Genomic DNA, 26,066 nt, shown 5'->3' on the forward strand with positions numbered 1-26,066 from the left:
TGGGCTTGAGGAGGCGAAGTTGTAAAGTCACAGTTTGTAATCAGTAGCTCCACCTGCCTTTTGCATCTCTCTCTGTAGGTTGCCTGATTTAGCCTCACCCTTACCCCTCTGTTCTGGCAATGTCCACTTTCCCTGGCCTTCTCCCCAAGACAAAACCTCTGAGAAGTCATTCAACACACTCAAGTTACACTGTTGAGTGGTTTTAGCTCTCTTGTTTCTGACTCTAAAGCTCATGCTCTTTCAATCACCCCACGTGGTTTTCACATAAAAATTCTCATCATAGCACAAGTCTCTGAAATAAAAAAACTGGAAATAACCTAAATGTTCAGCAATTAGGGGGTTGTATAGTAAATCACGATGTATCCATTTGTTAGAACATTATACAGACATTAAAAGTGATCATCACAGAGACTGTATAGCAACTTGGGGAAAGGTTTATGATAAGACACTAAGTGAAAATACTACAATTGCTTTGATTGCAATGATGGAAAATATGTCAGTGTGTCAACAAGGGATGCAAGATAATATGCAGAGGTGAAAAATAGCTGTGTTTTGGGTGGAGTTTTTTCTTTCCTTCTAAAATGATGTGCTTCTTTTAAATTCTTCTTGTGTAGTCATTTTTCTTCTTGTGAGATAATTTTTCAGGGTTGGTGTAGAGCACACAAGAATATATGGTGAGACAAGGTCAAAATCTGAGAAATTTCCACAATGGGGACCCCCCAGTTTAGTGATGCTGACTCCTTCATGTTAAGAGGCTCCAGCTCAGACATAGAACCTCCATATTGTGGTTAAGAGCAGAGGTTTTGTAGTCAGATGGACATGGATCAGAATCCAAAGTCTAGTATTAGTAGCTGCATGAACCTGGGCTCAGTACAGAGCAAGCACTCCTGTGCAGTCAACACAACCAGACACAGGAGATAAACTTCTCAATACATTTTGAATAGAGAATGTCCTACAATCCCCTTCCTCCATAATTAATCAGCAGTATTGGCTGTTTCGATTCTCCAACTCTCTAGTAAAGCAAGGCTTCAATGATTTTATTTTTTGGCGAGGGTGTTGCGGGTGAGGGTTGGGGGAGGGGGGCGGGGGGTGGTGTGTTGTCTGTCACTGTCCATGGTTCTGAACCGGCACTACAACAAGTATATGGTTGTTTCTCTGGGAAATTGCAGGGCTGGCATATCCTCTGCCCCACCCTATTTTTCCATAGAAGTACATTTATGCTAACCACTTCAATGTGGTCTTCATCAGTGTGAGGTTAAAAAACTTTGGAATTCTTGGAGCTTGGCAGGAAAGGGAATTAGAAAAAATCGCAAGTTGTGGGGGCAGGAGTGGTAGATGATATGTCAGCTCTTACTGAGTTATGACCCTGGTTAATGGCTGCAAGACATATCATATGTTGGGTAGAAAGTTTTGAGTCATGACAGCCTTTGTGAGCATTGAAACTAGGAGAGAAAAACCATAAGACCAACAGTTGGTACTGGTACTACTTCTTTAATCTGCAGTTGTCACAGAGTCTTGGTGTACTTTATAAAGTGTAAAAAAGTGGCTTTGATGATCTGTTCCATAGACTATCTCCAAAATGACAGCAACCAGCAAAGACAACTCCAATAGGAAATAATCTGTGACTACTCTCTGTCTCTGTCATCTCCTTTCTCTATTTATCTCTGTCTTTCTCTGTGCTCATGTAGTCTCTCTGCCCCTCCCCTCTCCTCTTCTTCCCAGCCCTCCCTGCTCTCCCTTCAATCTACTTTTGCTTGTAAGAAAAACACTATGTAATTTTCTTTAAAAATTAATTCTACCCTACAAAATATGTCTAAAATATTCAAGAGGGGAAAAAGTTTCTTTATTAGAACTGTTTCTTCCAGCATAATCAAGTTAATGAGTGCCTCCTTATAATTTAATGCGAAGTAATTTTCACACTGGTGGTGAGCTTCAAAGATAGGTGAATAGATAATTAATAGCATGATTCCCCCTGGCAACCAAGGTAAACTTCAGTCCTGATTGGGCAAAAACTGTCAAGAAGAGGATGGAATTAACTACAAACAGCCACATTTGTCACCAGTGCTCTTTGGAGCAACAAAAAGAGAAAAAAAGGCAATAATGAGTGTTGAAAGAGGATGGGATGGGTTGTAAACCTAAAGTTAGTTGCAGAAGGTTTTTCTGTTCATTTGTTTGTTTGACTATGAAATTTGGTCTGAACTGAGCTGGAAAAGCTAGAAGGCAGGAGTGACATCCAATTTTAATAAAATCAATGGCAAGCAAAAATCATTTTCAATGTGTTTGAAGAGAGAGTCTGCTCAATTCATGGGCTGTTGGAGCAAGCCATCACATGGAGGTTAGTCTACTCCTGCTCGTTAGCCCTGAAAGCCAGAGACCAAGGCAAGAGCAAACCCAACCCAGGAAGCCTGCTGACATAGGATGTAGTCAAAGAAATCTGCAACCTAGTCAGTCTTTAAAGCCTGTGGACACTTTCTACTTAATGCCATCTTAATATCTCCATTTTCTCCATTCCCATTGCCTTCATCCAAACCTTTATCACGTCTCACCTGAACTATTACAATATCTGTCTATCTTGTTTCCACATTGGCCAGAAGTGCTCTACCTACTACCCAAATCTAGTCATGCCGTTCCCTGCTTAAATCTCTTCAAAGGGATAGGAATACTTATCATAACATAGGGATACATGATACAAACTCTCTACTTTTGAATACAAGGCCCTTCATGGTCTCACTCTGCTTCCCCTCGCCAGCCAGCCACATCGCTCCCCTCTCTCTTCCCTTACCCTACTGGGCATCCTATTATTAGACTTTCTGAACAACCTGCCATTCCACTAATTTGTGTGTCATGCTCTCTCCCTTTTCTAGGTTAATCGTTTTGCCTGGAAATTCTCTTTCCCTCTCCAATCCTCTTCTGACTGACACATGCCCTTCCAGATCCTGGCAAGGCACTATCCCTGCCTTCTCTGACCACTGTCAACATCAAAGTCTTGGCCAATCGCTCTTTTTTTTCTTTTTTGAGATGGAGTCTCACTCTTTCGCCCAGGCTGGTGTGCAGTGGCGCGATTTCGGCTCACTGCAAGCTCTGCCTCCCGGGTTCACGCCATTCTCCTGCCTCACCTCCCAAGTAGCTGGGACTACAGTCACCCGCCACCGTGCCCGGCTAATTTTTTATACTTTTTTAAGTAGAGACGGGGTTTCACCGTGTTAGCCAGGATGGTCTCGATCTCCTGACCTCATGATCCACCCGCCTCAGCCTCCCAAAGTGCTGGGATTACAGGCATGAGCCACCGCACCTGGCCAATCACTCTTAGTATATATTTCCTAAATACTCAACACATATCTCTATTTTAGTGCCTATTACCTTGCTTGACAATGGTTTACTCCCCTATCTCTCTGTCTTTACCATAGGCTCCTAGAGGACAGAGAGTGTGTCTTGGTTCTTGTGGCACCCAAGCTCTTAGCATGGGGCCTGGCACATAATAGGCACTCAGTAAATGTTTGTTAATAAGTAAATGAAATGAGATTGCTAAGTAAAAATTAATTATAGACAAGGTTGAAAGTAAGAAGGGAATAGACCTATCCCTAGACAATGCATTTATTTAAGTCTTTATTCAAATAGAATTTTCTCCTAATTTTAATATACAACTGAGGAGTTAATGTCATCAATATTTGTGAAATTTCATACTTTCAATAGGAGAAAAATAGTACATGTGCACAAACAGCAGCTATAAGTGAAACATGAATGGTGATAACATGAAGTGCTTTGGGAGAATAGAGAGGTGGGGTGAGATATTGCTATTGTGCATGATGGCAGGGAGGCATGAGGCCTCATGTAGCAGTTAGGAATTATCTGCCCTGACTTTCTGCCTTTATCTCACATGGTGCTCATCCTGCACCATGACTGGTGGCTAAAACACTGAGTTTCTGGAGACTCAGCCCTGGCCATAAAGGTAGAAAAGGGATCTTATTTTGTCCACTACTGTCCACACTCTTTGTTTGCCCCAGTGCCTAGTTTCCAACCCTGCCAGTTTGGTCTTTTCTTCCTGGCTCCAACTGGCCTGGAAGAAACACTCTGTGCTTGTTTTCTTGGAATCTTCTAGGATTTAGGTTTATCAAGCTCTCCCTACTGGATGTTTTAGGGGACCCCTGAGATCCTACATGTGCATCAAATTGGCTCTCTGAAGCAGGGGATAGGGAAGAAAGTGGGCCTTAAAGGACAGTGGGAACCGAATAGGCAGAAGTGAAGGATGGGGCATAAACCATTTAAGGAGTGGGGCAGGATGAGCAACACATGAGTGGGAAATCGCAGCAGAGTGCATGGCAAGGAGGGCAGTGCTGGGAGCAGGAGAAGATGCCTGGATGGATGCCCATGCCGAAGACACTGGATGGGGGAAATAGGAGTCAGCACGCAAGACAGGGAAGCTACAGGAGAACCTGAAAGAACACCATAATGGGAGTCAAACAAGAAACCAAACCAAGGCCAACCCAACTCAGGGTCAGAGCCCAAGAAGGGGTTACAGACAGACTTCAAGCCAAGTTCTTCCTGCAGGTTCAGAGCTTGGTGCATGGCCAGGGTCTTGGACTAGGGGTCATAATATGCCTATCTCCATAGGTTATTTTAGGGCTCTGACAGGGACAACGAAGAGACAAACACCGAGGGATGAGTGGTTGCCCACAAGTTGGGTTGTTGTTTTGGGAGTCCTGAGACTGACCCTACAGGTGCACAGACGAACCTGCATACACACTCAAGTCTTCTGGACCTGAGTCTAACATCTGAAAATGGAGTGGGAGGGCAGTGGCTACAATGCTAAATGCTAAATAGCTTGAGTTGGAAAAAGCTATTGGCTTGGGCAATCTGGAAGACAATGAATAAAAGAGTAATGAGCCATGTTATGGAGGTCAGAAGAAAAGAACCATACTCCCTTGGCAAGTGTGGCTGTGGAGGAAGACAAGAACTAGGACATAGTGAGAGGGATAAGCTGAGGTTTTGTACTGTTATTTTAATAGGTATAGTTTGTTCGTAAAAAGGCTACTTAGGATAGATGATATGTGTCTATTTCTGGCCATATACTCCCAAGAAAGGAGCCAGGCCTTCCCAGGATCTCAGCCCACATCGTGCAGCTCAGTGCCAGCAGGATGAAGGGACTTCTTGGGACTATCATCTGGAAACTGGGCCCTTGGATCTGCAGGAGTCTGCAAAGACAGCAGGGTCTCTCTTTGTGTCCTTTGAACTATTGTCAACATCTCCCAAAACTTAACAGAAATGTGATTTGGTTGTGCAAGGGCTGACGACTCAATGGCAGATTTCTTTGCTTTTGGCTGGAAGTACAGCAACTCAGTGTGGCAACATGAGCTATCTCCCGCTGATCTGAAGCTCTGATTGCCAGTTATAGATGTCTTTGATGAATAAAAAATGGGAACGTGAATTAATTATTACTTATGAAATGCAGATTGTTTGGTAGACAAATATCTTTCAAACCTTGAGGCCCATCAGGGAGGATAATGAAAGTAACCCTTGGCAATGAGAGGGTTGAAGTTCATGGATCTGGGGGAGGCCTGGAAAACCCAACTCCATAATCAGTGATAACAACAATCTCTTTGTTTCTCTGTCTTACTGTTTCCCTGTCTCCATGCTTGTCTGTCTATCTGTCTCTCTCTCTCTCTGGGTTTCTTCCAGTCTTTCTGCCTTCCTGACTCAGGTTTCTAGCTTTCTATGCTTGTGCCTTTCTCATTTTGTTCCCATCTTTGGCCTCCCTGATTCTAGGCAGGTCTCTTTCTTTGGTTTTTGTCTCCTCTCTAACTCTGTCTAGGTTTCTCAGGATTCCTGACTATTGGCATCTCTCATGGCCCCACATCTTCTGGTTTCCCTGGTGTCATTTCTCCTATGGCTTCTCTCTCTCTCTCCTCTCTTCTTGGCCTGCTAGTGGTTCCTGTGACATTTCCTGCCTCTTTTCTGCCATCAAAGCCTCCCTGATTCAGCGTCTTGTTGTCTAAAGGTGTCTTCATGGTGTCTGGGGAGATTCTTATGAGTAGGGTATCTTCCCTCCTGCCCCTTACTTCACTAGGCAGGAAGCTGCATGAAGCAGAGGCTTTGCCTTGCTCACTTCTGTCTCCTCAGTGCCTAGAACAGTGCCTGCCACATAGAAGGGCTGGATAAAGCCCTGCTAACTGGCAGGTTCCATGTCTCTCGGGGACTCTGCTCTTGTTTTTATTTGCCTGCTAGGTCTCCATGACTCTCAAGCCTCTCTCGTGGCCTCTGTCTCTGTCTTGTCTGTTCTGGCCTTTTTGTCTGTCTCTTATGGTATCTCCTTCTCCCTGACTCTTGACTGTGTCTCTGTCTCATTGGCATCTCCCTTGTGCTCTCCACGTCTCTTCTGTCTCAGCAGCATGGACAGGCCAGAGCTAGGGCAGAAACCGGGCCAATCCTGTCAGGCCTCGTGGCACGCACAGCCTCCTGCTGGGCCTCTCTCCAGGATCCTCTAATGGAAACAACTAAAGGAGAAGACGTGTTTGCTTGGAAGCAAACAGCATCAGCCATCCAGGCAGCAAAGGCTGCCTCCAAGTTGATTCGGCCCCTTTTCTCCAGACCAATTGCTTTGACCAGTCAAGAGCTTTGAAGAGCCTCTCAGGGCAGTAACTGCAGTGGACTCATCCCTGGCTGCACGGAGGTGTGGGGGCCACTTTCTCAGTAGGTTCTCACCATGAGTGCCCTGGATCACAGACAGATGGAGCTGCTCCTGGAACTAGCAGCCATCTCTCCTGACTGATGACTGCCTTGGCTTCAGTTAAGCATACTGCAGGGGTCCAAGCCCGGAGGAGGGTCAGCCCTGGAGGAATAAAATTGTTGGGTCTGAGTGTCTATGCTGTCAAGGCTAAGAGTGAGAGATTTAGACTCAAAAAACTGGGTTAAAGTCCTAATCCAACCACTGACTTTATGCCTCAGTTTTCACATCCGTAAAGTGGGAATAGTAGCCTTTATCTTGTAGGGTGGATAGTGGATTCAGTGTGATAATATATGAAAAGCACAATGTCTGGACTATGGTGAACACTCAGTAAATGGCAGCTATTGGAAATGGAAGGCAATGGGTATACACAGGAGCTCTTCTGCTGAAGAAGGAAGGCATGGGTGCTAACTCTGTGACATCTTTGAGTATTTTGAGCAGCAATGCATCTAGAGTTAAAGGGTTCCAGAAGAGACAAGAGCTCCGTTTGGCCATCTGGTCCAGCCCCTTGCCTTCAGCAGATGACTTTGCAAACCACCCAGGGCAGATGGTGGGTGTTCTCTTCTGGAAGTTCTCCAGGGGCAGACACCCCCACCTCCCCTCCCTCACTCATTTCTAGCTTTCCTTCCTTCACAGTCAAGATGGGCTCCCTTATGTTCCATCTCAAAGCTTCTTGCTTCACACAGGCCTGTTGGCTACGGCACATGCTTCACAGGCCTGGAGAAGAGTCCCTATGGGTCAGCCTTTAAGGGAGGCCATGCAAAGTGTATGTTCCCCAGGCTGCAGCTGCAATTTCTGAGGGGAGCCTTCACAGCCTCCCATTTCAGCAAATTGCAGGAAGTCAAAGATGACACGTAGTCTGCAGTACAGTGCAGAGCAAATACTCACTTGAAAATATCTCTGCCTTTTCCAATTTCCTGGAAATTGACAAGTGTTTCCAGGATTCAGCCTTTGCAGCCAGGCCTGGCTGGGCCCTATCTTTCTCTCCACGACCCCTGCTGAACCTGTGAAGTCCCCACCTCCACCCCCTGAGCCAGCTTACACGGTGGTTCTTCACCACCCCTGGGTCCACTTCTCTTGCCTCTTTGCTGTGGTCCTGTGCATCTTGGCACCTGCAGATGCTGGCAGAATGCGAAGAGGGGTTTGGGTGTGACTCGCTTCCCCTCTTTGCTCCAGATGACTCACCACCTGCCTTAGCTTTTCTCTTCCCATCGTTACATAATCCTGACTCCAAGATTAAAAATACTCCACTGAATACCCCGTCCATCTGTCATATTCTCTCTCTCTCTCTTCACATATATATGTATATATGATCTTATTTTAAAAATACTCTGGAAAGAGCACTTCCATCGTTCATTTACATCATATTAGAAATGGATTTCCGAGTCAGCACTGGCTTCCTCCAGAATAGCAGTCCTGGAGGAGCGAGATCTCCCCAAGCCTCCAGGATTGCAGTCTGTTTTGTGCCTTCACTCCCTAATAGGTTTGCCTTATTTAAACGACCCACCTTCAGAGCTGCCAAGGACTTTCTCAGAGCAGCTCCTTGGTCCCTCCGACAGCCTGGGATGGCATTTATTCTGGGGCCTGGGTGTGGGGAGGTCCTCACCAGCCTAGGAGTAAGAGGAGGTGGTGAACTGGGCCCTCTGGCCTAATTCAGGGCCCCAAGTCTAATCTCCAGGATGGGGACCCCTGAGTTCTGCTCTGCCCCCATGTCTCATGACTCTTCCTACCTTGTCTCTATGTATTAGGAATCATCCCTCGATTGATGGAGGGAAAGTGAAAGGGCTTATATCTGTTTTCCTTTTTGTGATACAACCTGAGTGACACCTAGAGCTAGAAGTGACCAGCACCCAAGATCCAGCCTCACTCATTCATACACTCCCTCATTCATATGCTCCCTCATTCATTCTACACATACTTGTTGGGGGTTTACTGTGTGCTTGGTGTATCAGACAGATAGTGCCTTCCAAGAGTGTGCAGCTGAGGTAGGGGAGAAAGATCATGTAGACCAGATAATTTAGAGTCATGGGACATAGGTTCGAGTCCAGTCTCTGCCAGATGCCAGTTATGTGTTAGTCATCAGAGCTCAGAACCTCAGTGGTCTCATCTGTGCAATGGGCACTCCTGGGGCTGGTACAGCACTAATGGGAATGAAAGTGCAGTGACACTGGGCAGAAATGTATCATTTGGTGTGTAAATGCTTTCAAAGCCTGAGTTTGCTGTTGAAAAAAAGGAAATCAGCGTATCAAAGAGATATCTGCACCTTCATGTTTATTGCAGCACTATTCACAATAGCCAAGATATGGAATCAACCCAAGTGCCCAACAACAGATGGGTGGGTAAAGAAAGTGTGGTACATATACACAATGGAATATTATTCAGCCATAAAAAAGAAGGAAGTCCTTCCATATGCAGCAACTTGGGTGGAACTGGAGGACATTATGTTAGATAAGATAAGCTAGGAACAGAAAGTTAAACACCGCATGTTCTCACTCATATGCGGAAGCTAAAAGAAAGTTGATCTCATAGAAGTAAAAAGCAGAACAGAGGTTACTGGAGGCTGGGAAGAGGAGTGGGGAGGAAGGATAGGGAGAGATTTTTTCAAGGACACAAAATTACAGCTAGGCGGTAGAGTAAGTTCTAGTGCTCTATAGCACTGTAGGATGACTATAGTTAACAATAACGTATAGTTTCCAATAGCTAGAAGGAGGATATCAAATGTTCCCAACACAAAGAGATAATACATGTTTGAGATAATGAATATGCTAATTACCCTGATCTGATTACTATACATTGTATGTATCGAAATATCACTCTGTACCCCATAAGTACAATTGTTATGCATCAATTAGAAAAATAAATTTAAAAAGTTGCAAAAAAAAAAAAAAATGCCTGTGGAAGCTGCCTCCCTCATGATCCCTGCCTCCAGCCTCGACTCCTTCCATCCACCTTTTGCAGAAATCACCAGAGTGTTCGATTCAGAGCTTAGACTGATCTCTCTCCACTGGCCACAGCATCCATTTTAAACTTCTCCAAACGACGCCTGAGGCCTTCCTCCCCTGCACCTTTTCCCACCAGTCCAGCTGGACCAAAGGCCTGGCAGAATAGACAGTGCATTTTGACTCTGTGTGCCCAGGGTCCAGTGACTTTCACTCTCTGGGTCTCAGTTCCTCATCTGTAAAATGAGATAAGCGACAATATATACTCAAAGGGTACAAATGAGTGAATTCATGAAAAGCACTTAGAGAAACACACGGCACACAAGGGACAGTCAGCTGGGTTTGTTATTAGTCGAGTTGTGCAGTTCGCCCTCGGTGCCTTTAACAATGCTGCTTTCCATGCCTGGAACTCTGTTCCTGCTCCCTCTCCCTCCACCCAGCAAACTCCCACTCCCTTCGACATGCTTTCTAAAATGTAACTCCTGCGTGAAACTTGCCCCTGTTCCTGGTCTTTTGTGGCAGACATTCTGGCTTCTGATTCCCAGGCCTGTGTCCTTCTCCAGGCCCCGCTTCCTCTAGAATGTGTGCACGCCTCAGGCTCTCAGCATCTTGTCCTCCATAGCTACTCACTGAGCCCTTGTCGGGTACCAGGCACCACCCCTCCTCCCACACCTTCTCAATACTCTAGTGCTTACTAAGGTAGAGTCTGTGAGCCAATAGTCATGTACTTTTTGGCAAGCCTGAGTTGAGCTGTGTTTTCTTCACTTCTAATGCACACCACCGGGTTCTGTGAGCACCTGCTATGCACTAGGTGATGGATCCCAATTATCCCAAGAGAGATCATGCCCATTGCATGGGTGAGGAAAGTGAAGGCAGAGTGAACTGACTAGTCTCCTGCTCCCCACCCCTCCGAGGAGCTGACATTGGCTTACGTTGGCTTCAGAATCAGGTATGGGTCTCCTGCCTGCCTGATCCTGGCCTCCCATCCTTTGTGTGCCCAGACTTGCCTCCTACATCCCTGTCCCAAACTGGAAGGCTGGCAGGAACTCTGCCCGGCTCAATAGCCTGGGCCAGGCAGGTAGGAGAGGGCTGGCCTGGCCCCTGTCACTCCCTCTTGACTTAAGCCACACATCTGTCTCTCCAATAATGTGTCCCACAGTAGGACCTAGCACGCAGGTGAATCTGAGGAGGTCACTGAGCATGGGCTCTCCTGTTGTACTGATGTGACCTAATGCACCCCGGCTGCCACGCAGGGCTGGCCTCAGCTCAGCAGAGAGGTCGGGCAGGAAAGCAGGAGGGGAGGAAAATTGCTTTTTTGCTGCCCCAACTACAATTGCCTCCAGGCTGCTATAAAATCAATAAAATATCAGTGCCTGTGAGCAGGAGCCGGGCCTTGTGCCCCTGGGAAACGCCCCGGCTCTGGTGTTGGGGACTGTTCTGTGATTGTTATTCCGTTGGATGGAACGGCTTTTAGGACAGTTGGCAGTGGAAGGCGTCCAACATGCCCATTCCCCAGCGCATGAGCTTGCTGCCTTTTCTTCTCCTTCCAGCAGCCTCTCTCCTCCTCTCCCTCCTCCTGTCCTCTCTGCCACCAAAGTCATCGGAAGGCCTGTTTGAAGCTTAGCCTTGTTTATGCCATTTATCCTGGGGTGGAACGATCATTGCCGATCGTCCAATGTGTGCTCACAGATGCACACTCACAAGCTCACCACTCAAACACGCAGGGGCACACACACACACTCCCCTGTGCACACACAGTGACACTCACACAAGGAGGCGGCCTGCCTTCTGCTCATCTTCTGGAACTCACAGTTTCTCTCACACCCTTGCTCACACAGACCACTCCCAACCTACTGTGGAGTTTCAGACTCTCTCTCTCTCTGCTGGAGATGAAAGGGATTTGGCAGCAACATCTCTTTGTCTCTGACTTTTCCTCCATCGGCCTCTCTGGCTTGCTCCCTGTTGCTCGCAGCATCTGCACACACAGACACACACAACATGAGGGCAGACACCGCACTCCCTCTCTCTCGCAGATGCATGAGCCTCAGCTGCAGCGTTCTGACTTGCAGGGTGGGCTGGAGTGCCAAGGGCGGGGTGGGGCAGTGAGGGATTCCAGGAGGTGGTCCAAACCAGAAGCCTGGCAGAGGGCCTTGGTGTTAGGACATCTGACAACACACATACAGACAAAATAACTAAAATGGAAACAACAGCTTCCACATATAGGGGAGACGCAGTGTGGTTCTGAGCATAGACTCTCAAGCGGCCTCCCTTGGTTTTGATATGTGGCTCTGCCTCTTACCAGCCATGTAGCTTTGGGCAAGTTATATAACCTCTCTGTGCCTGGTTTCACTGTCTATGAAATGGGAGAATATCTGCACCCATCTCATAGGATGGTTATGAATTAAACAAGTTACCACATGTAAAATGCTTAGAATACTAGATGTGTTCCCTACCCTGATGGTACTATGTGCCAGACACTGCGATAAGCACTATATATGTACCAACCTATTTAATGTCCCCATTGACCCTGTAAACAGTGATTTCCCATAGAAATGACCTGCTGGAGGCCACATAGTTAATAAGGGTGGGGCTGGAGTTGGAATTTAAGTCATTGATTCATAAGCTGCAAATTATATTGCTCCCCCATCCATGACAGCTCTCCTTTCCAGAGGCATAGTCTGGGGTAAGGGGACAGGACAGCCACAGAAGCCTGGTAGGAGCTAAGACCCCTCTAGGGATCAAGGTGGGAATCATAGGCAGATGTAAGGCTGGGAACCAAGGCAGATGCCCAACGGCATTGACTGTCCAATAGCAGAGTAGAAAGAAGGCTTGGGTCACTTGGGGTGGGGGGCAATAGGAGGGCTCTGGTCCAGGGATGGCCAATGGGGATGGGATAGGAGGATTCTGGGTCAGTGATGGTGAAGGCCCCTGGGGCCAGCTGTGGGCTGCCAGGCTGGGTCAGGATGGCATGAAGAGAGACTTGAGGCTGCCCACAGAAGTCCCAGGCATGGCATAGTCCTGCTACTCCTTCTTCTGGGGACAAGGTTGGGACCTGGGTGGGCATGAACCTGCAGGGGCGGAATGAAACACTCACACAGCCAAGTGAGGGACAAGGTACCCAGATGCACACTGGTATTTCCTGAGCCTATACAAATGTAATCCCATTGAATGCCCACCAGAACCCGCCTGGTGGGAAATCTCATTTCTGTTTACAGAAGCAGAAACTGAGGCTTTGGGGCCAGGCAAGGTGGCTCAGGCCTGTAATCACAGCACTTTGGGAGGCTGAGGTGGTTGGATCACCTGAGGTCAGGAGTTCGAGACAAGCCTGACCAACATGGTGAAACCCTGTCTCTACTAAAAATACAAAAATTATCTGGGCGTGGTGGCTTACGCCTGTAGTCCCAGCTACTTGGGAGGCTGAGGCATGAGAATTGCTTGAACCCGGGAGACGGAGGTTGTAGTGAGCCAAGATCGCGCCATTGCATTCCAGCCCAGGCAACAGGGCGAAAGTTCGTCTCAAAAAGAGACAGAGAGAAAGAGAGAGAGAGAGAGAAAGAAAGAGGAAGGAAAGAAGGAAGGAAGGAGGGGAGGGAGGGAGGGAGGAAGGAAGGAAGGAAGAAGGAAGGAAGTGGGGAAGGAAGAAAGGGGGGAAGGAAGGAAGGGGGGAAGGAAGGAAGGAACTAAGGCTTTGGGAGTTTATGCTTGCCTGCAAGTTGCCAATGGCTATACTTGGGTTCCTAGAACCTTCACCTAGGGCAGGACTGGGGGCAAGACTTGATAGCAGGTGGGCGTGGGGCAGCAATGGCTGAGAAGTTTTCAAGTAGGAGAAGCAGAGGCACAGGGGTAGGGAGCAGGCGCAGCAGTTCATAAGTGGAGGTCGAGAAGTCACAAAGTCCACTTTTGGCACAGCACACCCTTGTCTCGTGATGTGGAATTTGCAGTGTGGGGCTGGAACAGAATAAAGGCTCACTTGTGTTTGGCAAATGAGCACGCATTTCCTCTCCTAGGATGTGCACATTTTTTCTTTTGTTCTCTTTCAACAGTGGGCACTGAACACATCCCTTCCCCAAGTTGCAGGAAAAGCCAAGTTCCACGGGGCATGGAGGGGGGAAAGGAAGTGGGTGAGGGACAGGCAGGAGGTCTGTGTGTCACCTGTTTCAGCTGTTGGGCATAGAATGCAAGTTTGGGTGGATTAACATTTGTGCTAATTAGCATTTTTTCCAATTAACATTTTTGCATGGAAAAGTGGGACTTACAGGGTGGCAGTGCTCCACACTAGCCAGGGAGGGAGATGGATCTCTTGGGTCTTTGGCTCTACATAAGCAGGTGGTGGGCATGGGGGCTGCTGGGATGCAAGGGTGGTGCTAGTGCCCAGGGTGATGAGGTCTGGGCAGAAGATATCACACTGGGGGATCCGTGATGCTGGCAGAATGATGTCTACAGAGCCATGCTGCATAGGTGTCCTCTAACTGTACAGGGAAGGGGCTGTTTGTCAGTTCTGTATATGTGGCACATTGGGGACCTGATAAATGCCAAGTACTGTACTATGTGCTTCAACCCCTGTCCTGTGGGACTTGCAGACTAGGAGGGGAGAGAGCTCACAGTACCAATAACCTATAATTTCCATCAAGCAGAAAGATGGGAACTGTGGCAGCATTGGGCGGGTGTATAGCTCCACACCCAGGGTTCAGGCTGTAAGTTCCATGGGGACAGAAACCATGCCCTTCTTGCTCCCACTGGACCCTAGCACCTATCGTAATGCTTTGCACATTGTAAAGGTTAGTAAATATGTATTGAATTAATGAAGGAATGAATGAGTAGCATTAAGCTGAGACCTAAATGCGAGGAGCAAGCCAGGTAAGGGGAATAGAAACAGTGCTCCAGGCAGAGGAAACTGTGTGTGCAAAGGCTGGGAGGCTAGGAACAGAACATTAGTTCAAAGAACTCAGTGTTATTTTGGCATCCTAGAGAAGTGGATGTGGGTGTGGGGTGGGACAGGAGGGGAGGAGGAGCAGGAGGCTCCAGAGGTAGACAAGGGTTGGGTGATGATGGGTCTTGTGACCTTGTTCAGGCAATGAGAAATGAGAGAAGTGTGAGGGATGCACTTGAGTCCCCCTGATGTGGGAGTGGATTGGAGTGGGGCAACCTGAGGACAGGGAGACTCCTCACGGTGGTGGAGGGGCTGTGGCAGTACCTGAGAAGGGAGAGAATGGTGGTCTGCCTGGGGTGGGGGAAGGGGGATGGAGAGAAAGGATGAAAGGGATGGGAGGTAGACTGGATGCGGGGATGAGAGAGGAGGTCGAGTCATGGGGACTCCACGTTTCTGATCTGGACCATTGGACAGAATGTGATGTCTTTTCCTGAAACAGAAAAATGAAAGCAAAGTGAGAGGTGAGGAGGAGGCATATAGAGTATGTTTGTTGAGTGAATCAGACAGAAATGTATCTGGACCAAGGATCAGACAAAGATGTGGCTGTACTCTGGTCTCCTCACAGCCCCTTTCCCCAGTTTCTTCTTCATCTGCCAGAGGGATCTCTCTAAAGCACAGATCTGACTGTGTCATCCCTTGTCAAAACCCATCAGTGACTCCCTAGTGTTTGTACCATGAAATCTAAAACCTTCACCATGGCCTCTAAGATCTTGCATGATGTGGCCAAGCTCACCACTCAAGCCCTCATCTTAGGCCCTTTCCCCGTGCTTAGTACATGGCAGCCACGTGGGCCTGATTCCATTGCCCCTTACCCCAACCCCCTCCCTGCCTCAGAGCCCTAGCAGGTGCTGTTCCCTCTGCTTTTCCTGCTTCCCCTTCCCCCTTCCTTACCTGGCCAACTCCAGCTTATTCCTTACATCTTGACTTCAAAGTCACATCATTAGGGAAGCCTTCCTTCACTCCCAGACCAGGTTAGGTCCCTCCAGTAGAGCTCCATGTCCTTCCTCTCCTCCTCAACCCTGAAAATTGTGGTTAACCCAGTATTTGCAGAACTTCACATCCCTGCACCCCCCACACCCCGCCACAGGCTCCAGCTCCAGAGGGCAGCAGCTGCATCTGTTTTATTCACCCCTGTAGCTTCAGGGCCTCGTGCAGGGCCTGGCACCTAGTAAGTGCTCAACGAGTATTGGTTCATGAATGAATGTAATATGAAGCATATTTTGGATTGTTTGTATCACAATGACTGTTTAGCAACAGCTAATTTCCAACATTAGTGAAGTCAACTGACACCAAAATAGCAGAAGCATTCCACTTTAAATATAACCCTCTTTGGAGATGACTCCCAAGCCTGCGCCCCCAGCTGATAATCCTTCCCAATTTCTAATCCGTATCTTCCACTGGCCCCTGGACATCTGTGCCTGGATGTCTGTGTTGAAAAATGCAGCAAAACACTTTTCTGGCTTTCATATTTTGTCTTTCAAGCCCAAACCTAGGCTGAGCCTGGTCTCCTCGGGTCCCCTGACCCCTCCCAGGAATGGCAAATTAGTGATCTTGCACCAACAGGTCCTCCTTCCAGTCTCTTCCATGGACTCTCATTTGGAAGGCGGGATGCTCTGCAGAAGACGCAGATATGCCAAGGGGCAGGGAGTGTCCACGAGCCCTATGGACTCCTTATGGAATTCGTTGGCATTCCATGAAAGGGTTTGAGGTCCGGGCCATCAGGCCAAAGCAGGGGAATGTGCAGAGGCTGCAGCTGAGGGGACAAACGGGTCAGTGGTCAGAGGCAGACACTGAGCAGAAATGCAAAGGCATGGGCTGAGAGTGCATTCATTTATTTCTTTATTATTTATGATCCTGCCTTCATCCAAAAGAGATGCGAGGTCACTTCCTACAAAAACACTAGTAAAAGTCCACAGGGAGATTCAAGTAGATAGTAGGGAGATCAGCAACGAGAGAGATGAAGGGGGGGAAGATGGCATTGGGCATGGAAGTGACATCTCCTGTTTGAACTGTGCCTTGTGGTTGGCCAGGCTCAGTCATGACAACCGTGGCCTCATTTGATCCCTGTAGGCTCCTCTTTCTACAGATGGCCAGAAAGCCACAGTCAGTTGCTCAAAGCCACGCTGCTGGCCAGTGGCAGGGAGTGGTAACTGCAGCCCATGGAGTGGCAGGGAGTGGTAACTGTAGCCCATGGAGTGGCAGGGAGTGGTAACTGTAGCCCGCGGAGTGGCAGGGAGTGGGAACTGTAGCCCACGGAGTGGCGGGGAGTGGGAACTGTAGCCCGCGGAGTGGCGGGGAGTGGGAACTGTAGCCCGCGGAGTGGCGGGGAGTGGGAACTGTAGCCCGCGGAGTGGCGGGGAGTGGGAACTGTAGCCCGTGGAGTGGCGGGGAGTGGGAACTGTAGCCTGTGGAGCAGGGTAGAATGGGGCTTTCCCAGGAGTGCCCTCTCCTCTCCACTTTCTTGATATTCCCCCAACCCCAAGCCCTGGCTGCAGGCCCTTAACCCTACCTCTGTCTTGCAGAAATATCCTGCATCTTTGTCCACCCCAAACACCCCATACAGTAGGACCAGAGTCATCTCTCCCGAGCATACGACTGTGACCCCACAGGCTGGTTCAGAAACCCCCAATAGCTCTCTACCACTGACAGAAGAAAACACACTCCCTACACCAGCACACAAGGCTCTCTCTGCTCAGGCCTGAACTGGAGGAACAGCTCAGGTCCTGTTCCTCTTCCTTTTCCAACAGATAGCAGCCATGGTGGGATTTCACCCCATTGCAAATCCATGCTGTACTTACTCACCTCCTGTACCGTTTCACTTGGACAGGAAATATAGCAAAGTGATCAGGCACATGCAGCCTGCAGCCAGACTGCCTGGGTTCAAATTCCAGCTTGCTACTTTAGCCATGCAGCCTTGGACAAGTTCCTTCCCCTTGCTACTCCTCGGCTTCCTCATCTGTCAAATGGCCTGCCTTGTAGCTGCCTCTCTCATAGGATAGTGGTGAGGATTAAATGAGGAGGTAACATATGAGAAGAGCCTAGGGCAGTGCCTGGCCCCAGTAAGTTCTGTTTGTGTGAACTTTTCTTGTTCCTCACCCCACATTCCAGGTTTGGGAGCCTGCAACTGCCACCCCACACAACAAACATTGAACATTCCAGTCGGGACTTCCTCCTGCTTCCGTGACCTCCTCTGCTTGCAGCAATGGTTCCAGCTGCGTCCTTCCCACAGTCAGAATGTTCTTTTGAGTCACAGGACATGGCCTTTGATCACAAGGGCATTTCTCTTTCTTTCTGAGAATGTCTTGGATCCCTAGCAAGATGCTGAACTCCCAGGGTGGGGACTCCCTTATCTCTCTCTGAGAGAGGCATAGCGGGTGCTTTGTAAACACTTGTTAGTTTTATGTTTTGTATCATTCGCCCCTTCTGCCCTGGTAAATCACTCTGCTCCTTCTAAAAGGGAGAATCTCCAGCCTGGGGGTTGAGACATCAGACAATCTCTTAAAGGCACTGTCATATATACACTGGTATAAACCAGATGCTACCATACAGGAGGGTGAAAGCCGAATGAGAGCAGGCTGCCAGCAAGGAGTCAGATGGCAGGAGAGCAGGCTCCCAAACCCAAAGCTGGGATAGGGCATCTCAGCCAAAGGTGAGAGCGGACATGGGAATGGGGGGCTGGGAGCTGGACCCAGAGGAAGGCGCAGACCCATGGCTGGGGAAGGAGGACATGAGGTGGTCATCTTTTATTGTTCCCATCTTTTTTCTTGCTTCTCTCATACTGGGCATCCCAGTCTCTTAAAGATCTCTCTCTCTCTTTCATCAGGTAGACCTCACTTGCAGTCCCAGGCCTGCCACTCACTAGTTGCTGACCTTGGAAAAGCATGTAACATCTCCAGCATCACCTATAGAGGGACTAAGATGCGCCCTTCATGTTATTCTGGTGGAAAATATGATATAAAGCATGGGTTCCTGAACCTTTCCGGGCAGGGAAATATCCCAGGGATCACCTTTGAAGGCAGGTCCTGGGCCCCACTTAGTCCAACAAAACCAAATTTCCATGGCAAGGAGCTCAAGAATCTGTAGTTAAAAAAAAAAAAAAATCCACAGGTATTCTAATGCCACTGTCCCAAAGACAATGTTTGAAAGCCACTGGGCACGGTGGCTCACACCTGTAATCCCAGCACTTTGGGAGGCTGAGGCTGGAGGATTACTTGAGCCCAGGAGTTCAAGACCAGCCTGGGTAATGTGATGAAACCCCATCTCCACAAAAAATACAAAAATTAGCCGGGTGTGGTGGCACGTGCTTGTAGTACCAGCTACTTGGGAGGCTGAGGTGGGAGGATCACTTAAGCCTGGGCAGTTCGAGGCTGCAGTGAGTGAAGATCATGCCACTGCACTCCAGCCTGGATGACAGAGGGAGACCCTGTTTCACAAAAAAAAAAAAAAAGAAAGAAAAAAAAAAGAAAAGAAAATCACTTAAGAAATATGTCAAAGTAAGCTCTTAACCAAGGTTGATATCATTTTTTCTTTCCTTTTTTCCTTCCTCTTAATTCATTAATTAATAGGGTCACCATGCTTAATTAATGAAAAGTTCCCAATTATTTAATGGTTTGGAAGAATTACTGTGTGGCTGCCATTAAGGGCGCCTGCTCCACTGGGGCAGGAGGACAGTGACACCTGGCAAGGCCCTCCGAAGACTCTCCTCCCCACAAGGGGTGAGTGTCCAGGTGTCCGGGGGTTTAGGAAACAAGAGCATCTTGAAACAATGTTTTCCTCTTTTCAGGAATTTAAGCCTTCTTGCCACAATTTGTTTTGACATTATGTATTTGTTCAACAAACTCATTCATTCTACAAGCACCGAGCATCCCTTATGCACCAGGCTGAGTGAGGCACTGGGGACTCAGAGATTACAAGCCAGACAACACACACTCAGTCCTGGCCTCACAGTCTAGCGGGGAGGCAGAACCCTGTGAAGGATTCATTGAAGTGAAAGTACATGATCCTGCTGGAACAGGGGAGAAGCCAGGCCTTGTGGGATTCCAGAGGAGGGGAGTTTGGACTGGGCCTGGAGACCTTTTGGAAAGTCTCACAGAGGGGGTGATGTTTGAGTGGACGCATAGCACAGTGGTGGCAAGCAGGGCTACTGGAGCCAGGGTGACTGGCTTCAAATCCCAGCATCTCCATTCACTGGCTGTGCATCATAAAGCAACTCTCTCAACCTCTCTGTTCCTGCATTTTCTCCTCTGTAAAATAGCGATAAAATTGTCATGAGTATTAGATGAACTTACATATATAAAACACTTAGAGCAGTGTCTAGAACATAGAAAAAAATTTAAAGCATATACATGTATATATATAAAGCATATATATTAAAAAGCATATATGTGTGTATACATACACATATATGATATTATTATTTTTATTTTGAGAATGCATGAAAGCCTGCCATGCAGGGAAAAGAAAGGCATTCTGGGCAGTAGAAAATCAGGTGGAAAGGGACTGAGGTGGTAAAGAACAAGAGAGGATGAGTAGTTCTGTGTGACTGATGGCAGGCTACATCCAGGGGCAAGGACAAAGGCATCTTCATGGATGATACTAAAAGGGTTTCCCTCCTAGTTCTTGTCCATGTTATCACTTACTGTGAGCCACTTGAGCACAAATTAACCTGATGTGATAGTGATCTGAATGCAAATCACTCCATTTGGTAAGACAGTGGTCACTTACTGACCACTAACCTAAGTCTCTCCCTCAGCTCCCACCACAGTGAAGCACCCCCCACCCCCAGCCCCCAGAAGAACTTTATATTGGACAGAGTTTTTTCACACCATCATCTCATCTAAGCCAGTCAAGTAGGCTCTAGGTCAGCCCGCCTGGTGTGAATCCCAGTGGGAAGTGGGCGTTTGCTCTGCTTTTGGCTGTATAGACTTTCTGGCCACCCTCCTATCTTTGGACGTCTTCCAGGCCCATGTGTTCTGTGTCCTCAGGGAGAACCCAGAACTCTCACGGTCGCAGCCACCTTTGCAGCCCAGTTGTCGGAGATGACCTAGGTTTCACCAGGCAGGCTCACTTGTTGGGACTGTCTCTAGGAGTGGGAAAATTGAGAAAGAAGGTTGCCTTGGAATGAGTTTTGCTTTTGAATGGAACAGTCAAGCCTGCTGGCTCTGGTGGGTGGCAAGTCTACAAGGTGGAATTCCTAAGGGAGAAGTGGCATCAGGGCTGGAGCCAAGAGCAGTGGCACAAAAGGCCAGTTCCCAGTGGAGAGGTGGCTTCCTCACCAGGCCCACTCTGTGCTATGGTTTTGGAAGCTCAGAATCAAGCTGGGTCCCCTGACCACTCATCAGTCTCTCAATGACTTTTTTTTTTTCTGCTTAAACATCTATAGTCAGCTTCTGTTGATTGCAACTAAAGACCCTCTTGAAATGCAGCTCTGCCACTTACCAGCTGTGTGTCCTTGGGCAAGTTACTCAACCCTCCTGTGCCACAGACCTCTCCTTTTTAAATGAGACAATAACATTAACTACCTTGTAGGCTTGTTATAAAGATTCAATGAGACACTTCACACATTCCCTAGCACTTGTATTAAGCCGCAATAAATATTAGGTATTTTCACTAAATCTGAGAAGAATAAGGAAAATACTCTTAGCTAAAGAGGCACAGAGAAGTGAAGAGACTTACTTGAAAGCCGTAAAGTGAGCAAGAGGAAGGTCTTTGGCCTCCAAATCCCAAATTCTTTCCACTTTCCTGCAGCTGCCTCGTCATGTGCATATATGTGTGTGTGCGTGCACGTCCTTTATTGCATAAAGCCACTGTATTATGTGTGCTGTCAGATATTCTATTAAAAAGCAAAGTGGAAAAAACAGTGAGCAGCAGTCTTCCTCTGCCTGTGCTTCTACTGATTACAAAATTAAATTAAGCTTTGTGGCTTGCTGCTGCTGTTTGATGGGGAATACAATGAATTGCTCTTTGCCTCCCTGCAAGAAGTCTCAGAGAACAGTGCTGGGGAGCTCAGCCCAAGACAGTATTTCTTCCTCCCAATGCCCGGGGGGCAGAGCCTTCCTCTCTCCAGAAATGTTAAGCCCCTGAATCAGGCTGCCTTTTTATTAGGTTAATAAAACACCAGGCCCATCAAGTCTCAGGATCGTAAAGGTCAGTGAGTCACGTATGAGTGCAAGGGAGAGGTAGTGGGGCAGCGGCCTGCTCCCTAGAGCCTGTGGGAGGGAAGAAGCTCTCCCTCCAGGCCAGCACTGACTCTGGGATTAAGACCAAAGATGCATTCAGGGTGGTGAAGGCAAGATGGACAGGAATCCCCATATGCCCCTCTGACCTCATAGGCCTCAGCCACACAGGGTTCCCAGGGAAGGGTCAGGACAGGAGACAGCTGAGGGAAGTCAGAGCTGGCAGGAGAATAGGCCCTGCATCTGAAAGGCAGCAAGCAGGCAGGCAGATGAGCAGGAGAGTTAAACTAGAGCATCAGCAATCAGAGAGAATTTGGTGTTACAGAGCATGGTGGATAGGGGCAGGGTCTTGGAGTCACTGAGTTTTAGGTTCAAAGCTTATCTCAGCATCTGCTTTTGCCCTCCTTTGATTTGTTCTTGCTGATTTGGTTACTCATGGCTATGTAGCAAACCACCTCCAAACACAGTGGTTTAAAACAACAGTTGTTTTTCTCTCAAGAGTCTGTGGGTTGACTGGGCTCAGCTGGTTGGTTCTTCTGCTCCATGTAGTGTTGACCGGGCTGGAGTCATCTGATGCTACTAGCTGGCCACTGGCGCTGGCTGGAAGTTGGAAACTCAGTTGGAGCTATTGCCAGGACAGCCTCAGTTCTCTACATGCCTCTCCATGTAGCTTTGGGCTTCTTGCAGCTGGGCAGCCGAGTGTCAATGGGAGGCATTCCAAACTTTGGGCACTATTGTCCAAAGTGGTGAACGTAGAAGCTGCAGATCTCTGAAGGTCAAGTTGTGAAAATTGCACAGCATCACCTCTGCTGCATTGTATTGGTCAAAATAGATCAAGAGAGATTCCAGGGAAAAGGAACTAGATTATGCCTATTGATGGGGGGAGCAGCCAAATACTATTCTCCATCTTTAATTTATTCCCCCTCCCCAGCCCACATAATGATCTCCTTAACATGTAGATAGGATCGTGTCACTGTGCCCTTCTCCCTCATTGGCTTCCCTTTGCCCTTGTGCTAAATTCCAAACTCCTTTGCCCCAGTGGCCTCCAGGGCTCTGACCCCTGCCTGACTTTCTAGACCTCATCACATGCTACTCACCACCTTGTTTGCTGTACCCCAGGCCCACTGGCCTCCCTGCAGTTACTCTGTCATGCCAAGCTCTCCCCACCTCAGGGCCTTTGCATTTTCTGTTCACTCTACCTGGAGTGGCCACTTCGTGCTTAAATAGCTCTTTCTCATTCTTCAGGTGTCAGAAATGATACCATGTGACCTCCTTTTTCATTTAGTTAGTCAGCAAATATTTACTGTGTGCCTTCTATGTGCTAAGCACCAATCCATGTCCCATTAAAAGCAGACCTCTTATTGTTCTACTTTAGCATCCTCCCTCATTTTTGCTTTAATTAAAGCATGTCATGATCTTGTTTTATTTATTTTCCTGTTCAGTGTCTATATTCCCCACCAGAGTGAAGGCAAAATCTGTGGGGCTCACCATGGTTTCCCTAAGCACAGAGTGCAACACAGAAGATGTGCTTGACATGTGAGGGTTGAATGAGTGAATGCCTCTTATCTAGTCTTGTGACCCTGGCCAGGTGACTTGACCTCTCTCAGTCTCATTTCTCCATTTGTAATGTGGAGTCCTAGAGTCTGTACCTCATAGGACTGTTGTGAGGATGAAGATAAGAGAATGCAAATAAAACATCATTTGGCATATAGCAAGTCCTCAACAAAACGTTCCCTAATACTGTTACAATTATCATGATTATTTTATTAAAGCAAGATTTGGTCTTTGCTGTGGGAAATGCTAGACTGTGTGTTCCATGAGAGTGGGGAACCATGCTGGTTGCTTCTCAGTCATGTCTTAACCACCTAACAGTGTGTGGTGCTCAGTTAATATTTATTAAACAAATGAATACCGAATGGTCTGTGTTGGCTCTATCTTCGGTCCTACAGCATGAAGTACTTCTGGCCAACGTCTTACATCATTCCCTCACATTGGTTAATGTCTAAAGTAGTTCAAACTGTAGAAAAGTCCTCCGGCAGACAGATGCTGTCTCTTCTGTGTGGTTGTCAGGTTGCTATGTGGCTTAGTCAATGCATCATTTAACCTTCAGAAGGAGAGGTTGGGAAGGGGCTGTGTGTGTTTTATTTTGTTCATAGTTGTCAGAAAAAGGACAATAATCATCATTTACTGGGTGCTTACTGTGTGCCAAGCACTGTCACTGCTTTTTTTTTTTTATTTTATTTTTGGATGGGGTCTCAGTCTGCCTCCAGGCTGGAGGGCAGTGGCACCATCTTGGCTCACTGCAGCCTTGAACTCCTGGGCTCAAGCAATCTTCCTGCCTCAGCCTCCTGAGGAGCTGGGACTACAGACATGAGTCACTGTGCCCAGCCTTGTCACTGTTTTGTGTATATCATTTAATTAGGCCCATAAGCTATTGTCCTGATTGAGGCTCAGAGAGGTTAAGTTACTTGCCCGAGGTCCAACAGTTAGGATCTGCTCAATCCTCTCTTCTGCTATATTATACCACATTCCTAGTCCCTGGTCTGGTCCTCCTGAAACACTCCCACAGTCTCTGTAAACACCTCTATCATCACCCTTTGCCTGTTGCCATAGGGTAGGGTCAGCTTTGTGGGCCTATAATCTGTGTAGTCACACTCAGAGTCCCACACTCAGAAGGTCCCCATGCATGGTTTAATATTCTGCTCTTGCCATCATGAAATTCTTAAATATTTTTGAATAAGGGACCCCACAGTTTCATTTTGCACTGTGCCAACTCTTCCTCCACCAGGACTGGTCATTTGGGTAAAATGGCCCAGGCAGGTACTCCTGGCCAGAGTACCTGCCCGCCTCCCCAGGCCCACCTGGTTTGCTGGTGGTCCTCGGAGGTGACAGAGATGTTTGCCCACCCAGAGAGAAGGAGATGCTGAACCTGAAAACCCTCATACATTCCTCTGACCTGGCCCAGCCAGAGGCTTGCTCTCCTCCTTGGCTGGTATGCCAGTCTCGGGCTCTAAGACAGCTACCTCCTCCTCTGCGGCATGTGTAAATATTAAGGGCTGCAGAGGGCAAACACATTCAGGAAGCCTGGGCTGCCTTTCCATTTACCTTCTCCTCCGGTCAGAGATCAGCGAGCCTAGGAGACTAGATGCAAATCTCAGCCACACCAAGGAGGGATGCCTGGGTGCCCCAGAGGCTTTGGCAGCAGGGAGGAGGATCAGGAGACAGACTTCATCTTTTTGGAAGCAGAAGGGAACCCTGCCAGGGCTGAATCTGTGGGAGGATGAGATTTGGGGCAAACTCTTCAATCCAGGGACCCTTTACCAAATTCTACAGAGCACCTACAAATGAGGTGTCCTTTTACTGGGGGCCATGAAAATTTCTCCCATATGCACAGGGCTTATGCTTTCACTTGGGTGAACTTAGTTGGGCTTCACCAGCATCCTTCAGGGTTGTCACATTACACTGGATGGAGGGAGTAACTGAGGCTCCAAGGGTTGGAAGTGGCTCCTTCTTCAATGCTCTTTGTACCTTACCATGGGCATCCATCCATGGATGACAATACGGCTGGCAATAGGGCTGGGGAGAAAGAATTTAGATAAATGCCTGATAATTGATGATTTGGGTTAATCAAGTGGCCTGACTCAGTATCAATCTGTGCTTTTAGGGCATAAATATTCTGGAATGCTCCTCTAGAGTTGGGGAGGCTGCTGGGGGGGCTGGAGGAGAGAACATAATGGATGTATAAGTGCCTGGTGGACTGTAAGTGCTTTACACATAGGAGGATGTGTTATTCTTGAGAACAGTCAGTTCCCAGCAAACATTATTTCAAAGGTCAGTGTGCAAGGCAAGTCTTTCTTTCTGAATCTTCACCTCCTGTGCCCTCCCCGAGTGTCTGCCTCTGTCCACCTCTGTGTGTGCATCTTTTTCACGTTTGGTGCCTTCCTCTCCAGCAGCATCTTTTGGTCTTTCCTCCTATCTTTTCCACCTGTCTCTCTCGTCTCTTCTTGGGTTCTGCCTCTTCCCTGGCTGTCTCGGATCAGTCCCGTCTGCTTCTCTGTCTGTCTGCCCTCAGGCCCCTCACAATCCTTCCCCCCATTTCCCCTGCCAGGTGCTGTTTCCAAGGCCACACATCAGTGTTTCCCATCCCTGAGTGATTTATACACCTGGTTCAGCCCAGGCAGTGCTGAGTGGAGCCTGTGCTGTTTTGGGAGCTGGTTCCTGCAAGGCAACCTCCACCCTCCATCCCCAGGCAACAATCTCTGGGCATGTCCAGTTGTTTCTATTTTCTTCTGCTGGTTTGG

Source organism: Pan troglodytes, chromosome 1 (assembly GCF_028858775.2).
Source record: "Pan troglodytes isolate AG18354 chromosome 1, NHGRI_mPanTro3-v2.0_pri, whole genome shotgun sequence".
Lineage (NCBI taxonomy): Eukaryota > Metazoa > Chordata > Mammalia > Primates > Hominidae > Pan > Pan troglodytes.